This window comes from Ursus maritimus, unplaced genomic scaffold (assembly GCF_017311325.1).
Source record: "Ursus maritimus isolate PB19 unplaced genomic scaffold, ASM1731132v1 scaffold_29, whole genome shotgun sequence".
Classification (NCBI taxonomy): domain Eukaryota; kingdom Metazoa; phylum Chordata; class Mammalia; order Carnivora; family Ursidae; genus Ursus; species Ursus maritimus.
The window spans coordinates 32,013,405-32,023,400 of NW_024425452.1; positions in this window are offsets into that span (position 1 = coordinate 32,013,405).

Genomic DNA, 9,996 nt, shown 5'->3' on the forward strand with positions numbered 1-9,996 from the left:
TTTATTCCTCCTCTCTTCCTCCTCCCTTTTTAGTTAAAAAAAAAGTCTGCTGTAAAAAGTTTGAATAGCAAAATATTTTCTTTTTATAGATATTTTTTCTCACTACACTCATAAAATACTCTTATGAAGATATAATGTTAAAGACAGATTCAGATCAAAATTTGTATCTTACTTATTTATGATCCTAGATCACTGCAGTAATATATTTTTGAGTTTATCATTTGAATCTTTTAAATATGAAAAACAACGTATAATATATAAATTTAAAAACAATTTTAAAGTATTAATTTTAAATGATTTCTAATTTCAACTTCCTTATTTTAAAGCTTAATCTGGTGTTGAGCATTGTAACCATATTTTTTTCTATCATGAAAAATATTCCGTCGCAAATCCTTGTCCTACAGCTCACTCTTTGTTGTTTTCATGTATGTGTGTGTATGTGTGTGTGTACCTTTGTGCAAATACTGAACACTTAGTGATTAAAATTTCAGTCCGACAGTTGGAGTTCTAAGCTTATTTGACTATATTTTGATAACCTTTTAAGTCTCCAATGTATAACTTATAGACGTGAGTTGGCAAAATGGATGAACCCTAATTAATTATCACATGGCATTATTCACTATACTGTGACAAAATGAAGTAAAAAATTGAGGAACGAAGCAAGAAGGGAGAAGTGAGCCTTCTCCAGTTGAAATACTTCACTCAGGACTTATCCAAGTGAGATCTTTCTCAGTGTTCCTTTGGGGTGGTTCCATGGCAGGAAAAGGGGGAAAAAAGCAAAATTCTGTCACTGCAGAGTTAATGTATGAGGACAGGGTATCCTGCCAAAAGGTCACAACACAAATGCCATCTTGATTCTCATTTTAATGGCCTAGCCAGTTATTCTTTAAGAACATTCCAGTGACTGGTAGAGAAGAATGGGGAGAAGAAACCCAGAGCACACACAGGAAGAGTTAGTTTTTCTGTTTTGTTTTTTTTTTTTTTTAAACTAATGATTTGATGCTAAAATTTTCTCAGCCAGGAAAATTTTCAGGCTTTCTTATAACTCCCCAGGTTTTCCTTCCAGTTTTCGGTAAATCGTACAAAAAGCTGCAGAAGCAGCTTGAGACTTCCCCTACTGCTGGAGGGAATAATGGGACGCTGGCCATCAATGTGTCTGCTTTCATCAGCCAGGACAAGGTGCACCCTTTCTGCAGCCAGCCATCCTAACAGGCCTCAGCCTTTTGTCGGCAGACTAACTGACAGGTGGAAATCTATAGAGTTAAACAATCTCAAAGGTCTGTGTGGAGAGTAAGGGGAGTTGAAAAAAAAAAAAAAAGAATTTAAAACCTGACACATATGGGTTTCCAAATAAGGGTTTGACCTTTCCAAATAAAAATATTGCCCTGGCCTTTCTCCAGCCAGTGAATGCCTCGGCAAGAAAGCATGAAATGTGTCTTTCGCATTCACATATCATTTTTATTGACAGCTACATATCTAGACAACAGACCGTGCATAAGTATATGCAGTAATTGAGAAGAAAGTATTGTGGGGCTTCCAATTAAGAAAAAAAAAAAATTATATCCCTCATCTGGCCTCTAGGCCAATAATCTTCCACCTTGATTTTGCAACACTAAGCACTGCAGTTTTCTCAAAAGGCATTATGAAATTCTTCTCAACTATTCGAAACAAAATTATGTTTCGTTTTCTTAATTTTAAAAACTAAACAAAATATGGCATCCAGAACCTTTGGGAACTGTGGCTGCGGGAAGGGAGTGGTAGAACATCAGAGGAATTGTGTGTGACGGCTGCACCTACGTCCGGCCGCCCGTGCCCCAGAAGGAGCATCGGACACGGGGGCCCTGCGGTTCTTCAGATTACTACTATCTGAAAAACGGGGGAAAAAACAAGTCCTAAGCACCCAAAGAAAATCGCTTTAATGATACAATCGTTCTTTTTTAAAGTGTAAAAACATTTAACATAAACACAAAATAAAATAGTGATGTTTGCTTGTAATTACAGGTCACTTCTGGTTTTCCTAAAAGACATGAAACACACAGGGCTAGACTGTGGGTGCATAAGGGAAATTGTGTGGAGCTCTTTGTGGGTGGTATCACAACTAAGTGTGAGTTCAATAACAGAGTCTTCTACAGTTAGTCGTCTTCTTTTTTTAAAAGGTAAATATACTTAGAGGAACAGCCCTGCATGATGACAGAAAAAGTGGCTGCTTATGTGGTAAGATTTGAAAGACCTCTACCGACTTATCCAAAAATATTTCTGCCACCAGCCTGCGGTGTTCCCAGAAAATTTCTCACCATTCCTTTGGGACATTATCTCCAAAATGTCCCTTAAAATGCAAGCGGATTACCTCACAGCCCTGGTGTATTATACCCCATTATCATATTAGTGAGAATTTATTTGCTCTGCAAGACAGTTTAGATGAGAGTGAGAAAACGGGTTCGGCAACAAAGAACACTAGGAGGAGAAAGATACAGTTTGCAGAAGAGTCCCCGGGGCAGTGACTACCCTGCTCAGGGGACGCGGAGAGGGAGGAGGGCCAGCGATCAGGGCCGGAAAAGACAGTAGGAGACGTCCTTGGCCCCGCAGACTCCTATTTCCAGCTCTACGTTCCTAAACCACACAAGGATTTCCTCCTCTGAAAGCACTTTGTATTTTACCCGCCACATGAGAGGCAGCCTATGCTTCCTCTGTCTGGACGGTTACGTGTCCTCCACCCACTTTTAATTCGCCAGGCTCTGTCCTTCAAATGTCAGGAATTCCCACCGCTCTTAGCCAAGGCCTTGTACTACATAAACGCAACACTGATACTTACTAAATAAACGAATAAAACCGGAACCCTGGAGATGGTTGCACTGGGATTCTAGCAAATGTGGCATCAGATTTTCTCATTTCACACAATCCAGGCAGGGGTTTGCCACAAGTGGGGATCCAGTTGCTTAGCTGCCTAGTTACCGGGGCACCTTCTGTGCACTCCCCGGATACCATTACTTTGTCCGCTTATAGGCTTTTTGATTGTTTTGTTTTACAACTGTCTCTCTGATTAAACTTTATATTATGGGATGAATAAGACCGAAACTTATTCATTGTTTTAGTATCTTTTGTATCATTTTCAATCTTTTCTCCCTTTCTCTGCATCTCACCAGATGCCCCCCACCCCCACCTCACCGTCTCTGACCATACTTGACACATAGTATCAAAGAAGCCTGAAATGGAATACAAAGAGAGAAAGGGGAAGGAAGGGAGGAAAGGAATGAGGGAAGCAATAAGAAACATACTTACAACCATGTTATTTTTTCTTCCAAGGGGAGCTGTGACTAAATCACGTGCACCTGATGACAGCATTTCGGTTGCTTGGCCCTATCTGAGGAAGAGTTCGCATACTTGAGTCATTGTGCTGAGTTTGACAGATTGGGGGTGGGGAGCAGCAGCGGCCGAGGGACAGTTTCAGGGTCATAACAGCAGTTTTAAGTCTCTTTCATCTCATTACTACTTTTCCAGAATGGAATTCTTTGTATGATTGTATCATGCCAACTAGCTCTCCTATGCTGTGGGCTGAAAAGGCTAGGATGTGAATATCCCCTCCTCCCTGCGTGTTCTGCTAAAGACTACTGAGAAATCGGAGCTACATTTTGCAAAGGTCTTAATTCATACTGCTCAGACAACGTTATACCACTTCAAATTCTGCTTTTAGCTACAAAAGTTGAACAAGTCTTTCGGAGATACTGTTGAGAAATTGTTTACTTTGTCTAGGTCCATGATTGCATGGGTCATTAACCATGCATGCAGCTACGGAACAAAAACTGCCCAGACAGCAGCTTTCCTAAACAGGTCTCTGGAACAGCCCCATTGTCCTTTGGTCTTCAATGGCAGCTCTGTTTCACTTGCTTTTTAATGCATGGCCTGGAAGCCCATGTTTTGACTCTGGAGGACATCGAGTTTCTGTGCACAGGGCCACTTTTATCAAAATTATTTTTGCTCGGCCTACAAAGGCACACAAAGATCTAGGTATTATGGTAAAGTCTTCGTGGTGTTCATTCTTCTATTCTTTAGTATGTGGATCTAAACATGCTCAGCATTCATAAATGTTGAATGAGTATACTTGTAACGCTAAGTAAACCAAAGCCTATAGACTTTTTTCCCCCAGCAGTGTCACAGTAGAAGTTTACAAGCATGGACTTTCCAGTGACATCTGGAAAAGACTCACAAAGAGGGAACTGATAGTTCACATATTAGTACTGGTAGTTTCTCAGTACAAGATGTGTAAGAGGAGACTCAGAGTCCAGAACAATTTTAGAATCATGAGGTGAACTGACGGTTTTTAATTTTGGTGAAGAGTGTGCTACAGTTTTGGGGGGCTCATGGGAGCCCTTTGGAGCCATTAAATCATTGAGAGCTATCACATGGGGGTGGGAATAAATACGGGACACTTTTTTTTACCACAATCCTTGGCTCTAGATGGTTTCGGAGAAGTACAATGTTCTCATTTACAAAACCTGTGTTGTGTAGTCCCTATGTCCCAAGAAAACTAAGAAAAATGAAATTATAATTGCAAAACAAACAAACAAAAATTAAGTTCCTCAGAAAAAGAATTTAGGGGCGCCTGGGTGGCACAGCGGTTAAGCGTCTGCCTTCGGCTCAGGGCGTGATCCCGACGTTATGGGATCAAGCCCCACATCAGGCTCCTCCGCTATGAGCCTGCTTCTTCCTCTCCCACTCCCCCTGCTTGTGTTCCCTCTCTCGCTGGCTGTCTCTATCTCTGTCGAATAAATAAATAAAATCTTTAAAAAAAAAAAAAAAAGAAAAAAGAAAAAGAATTTAACTGTCGTACACTTTTTCAAATATGCCTCTGAAAATTTACAGGATTTATTCAAGTGCAGAAAGAATGCTCTCCTCTTGGCAACTAGGATTCATGTGATGACTCAGCAGTTTTCAGTTCCAGTAAAGCCAACCTTTTACAGACTTCAGTAATGCTTGTGTTGATAATGTAAAAGAAAGAAGAACAATAAATACAGTATGGTGTAACTATATGGTGTAACTGTGAAAAGACTTTCTATCATTCCCAAGAGGATGAAAACTCTGCAGTTGGATACGGTAGAATTCTGTGGTAGGGATTAGGCTTCTCAGAAACTCCAGTGACATTTCAGTTCTTAGTAAGGAATTGAATGAAGCTGTTTTCTTCTTTCCAACCTGTAAAACTATGGTCACTCCCTCCTTCTCAATTAGTTGTCCAATAAATGAACTAAAGGTCTATTAAAAACATGATTAAAGAAGGCAATCTGATTTTGTGTTTAGCCACAAAGGACAATGGTTATGACAAGAGCAAAGTGCCCTGAAGTTTCATTTAGCCTCCATTGGACAAAAAAAGGTTTGTGAGATACACAGAAAGGCCACAAATCATCAATCCTCCAGCCCTATAAAGGAAGATTCCAGGAAGTCTCCTTAGTAGCAAATTTGGTAAACAGCCCATTAAAGGTTTCTGATGTATCACTAAGAATAAGTCAAGATTCGTGGAGAGTTCTCACAATACACTTGGAAAAAAAATAGATTGTTGATTTTGTATAAGACCTTGGAATATGTATTGTTGCTTCTGAAGATATTTACAAGAAAGCAGTCTTATTTTTTCTTATGGAAGTCATTCATTCTCAACCTACAGAAACTGATTTTACAGCATGTGATTCAAAAGCTCAAGATAATTTCATAACATGAACACACTACTCCAGAGAGAGACACGAGAGGAAAAAATGAAAGAAGCATTACACAAGCACGATACTATCTAAATAGACTTTTGTAAACAAAATTATTAGTACTTGCTGGTATAAAAGTATGACAAGAAAACCTGAGAGGAAAAAATGAAAATATTCAATCTTTTGAAAAAGTGCAGTCAGGTGATAAGATTAGGAAAAAAAAAATCTCTTCTATATCAGCAATACCTAGGTAAATATGTAATAGAAGTTTATCATTTATGCAGAAGCAACAAAAATATAAAACACTTAAGATTGGGACACCTGGGTGGCACAGTTGGTTGAGCGACCAACTCTTGGTTTCAGCTCAGGTTGTGATCTCAGGGTTCTGAGGTCAAGCCACACGTCTGGCTCCCCGCTCAGCACAGAGTCTGCTTGAGATTTTCTCTCCCTCTCCCTCTGCCCCTCCTGCTTGTGCCCTCTCTTTCTCTCTCTCTGAAATAAATAAATAAATCTTAAAAAAAACAAACAAAACACTGAAGATTATTCTTGACCCAGGGTGCCTGGGTGGGGCAAATGGTTAAGCTTCTGACTCTTGGTTTCAGCTCAGGTCTTGATCTCAGGGTGGAGAGATTGAGCCCCCGTTCAGTTCAGAGTCTCTCTCCTTCTCCCTCTGCCCCCCACCCTTTAGAAAAAAAAAAAGATTACTCTTGACCTAAACTAAAATACATAAAGAAAAGTATCACCTTTTGCTGATAAACTCATGAAGATATTTTTATATTTATTGACAGGAAGACTGGTCAATATAAACTTGTCAATTCTTTGCAAGGTAATTTATTGGCTTTATGAAATTTCAATTCAAATTCAGGAAGGGGAGAGCAGATATTAAACAACTAAGAATTTTTTGAAAAAGAAAAGTTATTACTGTGCCCTGTTCTTGCCAGATATCAAAGTATAGTATAGCCCATGATAATCAAAACAGTACATTTTTGGCAGAAGAACTAATGGCCAGATAAAATGAACAGAATAAATACAGCAGGAAATCACCTATCATAGATACTGCTTTAATATATAGTAAAGGTGAAATCATAAATTGGTGGGGAAAAAAAGAATTATTTATTAAGTGGTGCTGGGAAAGTGATTTTTATATGGGAGGAAAAGAGAGCCTTACTTTATAGTTTATATTTTAAAATTTGTATGGACTGAAATGTATAATACACAGCTATTAAAATTATCAGACTGTGGTTTAGACTAACATTTTTTAAACAAAATACATGAAAAGAATAATAAAGAATAAATTACCAAAAACATTCTGGATACCAAAAACATGAATAAATAAAAGTAAAAGAAAAAAAAAAATTCAGGGAAATTTCCAATAAATATAACAAAAACATAACCAATAGGAAGAACATACATAAATTCAAATCAGGATGGGGACTATATAGCCTGAGAAATTGATTTGAAATTACCTTAGGTTTGTCTAAGACATATCACAGACTAGCTGTGAAGGTTCCTATCCCATCCAAGAAGTATACATAAGACAAACCCTGACTATTTGGCCAAAGGAATTCATAGAGAAGGTTGATTCTATGCCTTGGTCAATGGTGAGTGAAGGTCTGAAATTTCAGAAGTACACAAATTTCCCCCAAATCTCTATGGCAGAGCAATTTATTGATATATTTTGCTGTGTACTTGATCCTATAGGAGACTCCTGAGAACAAAAATATAATTATCATCTTTCCATATCCTCCTGGAAAAATCAACCTTTATGTTCTAGAAATCTGCCTTCCTTTTTTGGTCAAAAGCCTAGGTCTATGGTGGTGAGAGAAATGGCTTCCCAAGAGATGAGGGCTCCCACGTGAGAAGGAAAGGGGGTTCATCTGTGTTTGACAAGAAGTCGAAAATGTGTCTTCTTCATATCACTCCTAGAAGTAAGAAGATTCCTTTTTTTTTTTTTCTAGTGTGAGTACAGCAGCCAGAATAACACTGGCATGACGTTTTGCTGCCTGCTGAAACATCTTTTATCCCAACTGCTGACTTCATAAGACTCCTACCCACCCAATTTAATTTTCCCAGAATCAGAGACCAGGATGCTATTAAATTTGCATTACGGAAAATGTCTGAGAAAAGAGAAATGAAGAGAAGGAGGTCTGCTAAAGCTGGGAGCCTTATCAGACTCCAGTGTAAGTCCGAAGAGAGGAAAGAAGAAATTTGGGCGGAATCACCCTGGTTGCCTAGCAGTTTAGGAAAAGTTCAGTAAAGTCTTCCGGGGGTCCTTGAGCCAAAGTTGACTTTCCTTTCCCTGCTGCACCCAGTCAGGTCATTCGCACCACAGGAACCTGGCCTCTGAAAATTGGGTGAGGGATGAATTTCAAAGCTCAACAGCTGGGACCCATGTCAATCGCCTCCTTGTGTTGTCAGGTTTGCAGGCCCATTCTCATGCTGCTACCCCTTCAAAGCCAACACATAATTAACATCTTCCTCAAGCTTCCACAGCACCCATAGACAGAGCCAATTCTTCCTTTGAAGCATACAGATACTTCTGGTGGTACATTTCTTCTCCCAGGTAGAAATGTTTGCTTAGGAGTCTCTTTTTCTCCTATCAGGCTGTGAGATATTTGAGGAGAAGTTCTCTGTGTTTTCATGATCATAGCCTGAGGTGACTGGCACAGAGCGGAGACTGAATGTCACTGATTTGGTGAAATGATCTCTTATATTGTCTTGTTACCAATTGAATGTACACATTCTTTATGTTGACAGGAGGTCTTGTAACCCCAACCTGACTATACACTCCTTGAAGACAGCAAAAAACAGTTTATGTATTAACTTCTTGATTTTGAAATAACTTCAAATTTACAGAAATTGAACCAGGACAAGGAACTCCCATGTACCCTTTACCTTCATGGATTGTTAACATTTTGTCACATTTGCTACATCACTCATTTTTTTTTCTCTCTCATATCTATATATTATATCTATATCTGTGTGTCTATAGACACATATACAGACAGAGATCATTATTATATCTAGACAGAGATAATTATATACAGGGAGCTAGAATCATCATCATCATCATTACTGCTATTTGAGCCATTTAAGAGAAAGTTGCAAATTTCCTGCCCCTTTGTCCCTAACTGCATTCACTTTTATAACCATAGTGGAGTTCCAAAATCAGGAAATTTAACATTGATACACTAATTATATATTAATTTTAATTCAAATTTCACCAATTGTCCCAATAATGATTCTTACAGCAATCATTTTTTCTGATTCTGGATCCAGTCCAGGATCACGTATTATGTTTAGTTTTCATTTTGTGATCTCCTTTCACATGGAGGGATTCTTCATTCTTTAGAATCACTGTATACAGTGATACAGCAGGTGCACAATAAACATTAAATATATATGTTCACGTATGCAGCTAAGAGTCATGGAGATACATATGGGCCATGCCAAAATTATTTTCTTTCTTTGTAGTAAAATAAATAATTCAATAGTTTCATCAATTTTATAACCAATAGTCCTACATGACCTTTTCAAAATACGACTGTGGCAATTCAAGGGCATTGCATTCTCATTCTACAGAGAACATCTTTAGAGAAACTCAAGTGATTTTAAAAGATGATGGTATTAGCCTGTTCTAACCTCTTCAGTTGACTAAAAATCAATATTCATACACATAGAGACTTTTACCGGAGGCAAATTTAATAGAAAATGCACAAACTGAACAATATAAGAATGTCTGTGGAACATTCATTCAGAACTGACATAGTGATAACCTACCTCTACATATTACATAACTTTCATTTAGTAAATCGTATTTTCTATTATCTCTGAAAATTAGCACATTCCAAGGTATGAAATTAACCAAGCATTTAAACAAGATGCACAGGAAATAAGACATATATTGAAACACCATGAGGTGGGTTTCTGATGATAAGTGGACGTGGGTAAAGAAGTTAGCATTGTACTGGAGGTTCTAACCAGTAATCAAGAAAAAAGAAACAAAAGCCATCCAGGTGGGAAAGAAAGAAGTAAGCTATCTCTGTTTGCAGATAACATGGTTTTATATATAGAAAATCTTGACAAGAAACTTGTATCCAGAATATATAAAGAATTCTCAATGATAAAAATACAGTTAAAAATGGACAAAGGATCTGAATAGACATTTTTCCAAGAAATATGTACATATGGTCAATAAGCACACAAAAAGATGCCCAATATCACTAATCATTAGGGAAATGCAATTCAAAACCACAATTAGAGGCCAGTTCACATGCAGCAGGATGGCTATGATCAAAAAGAAAAAAAAAAC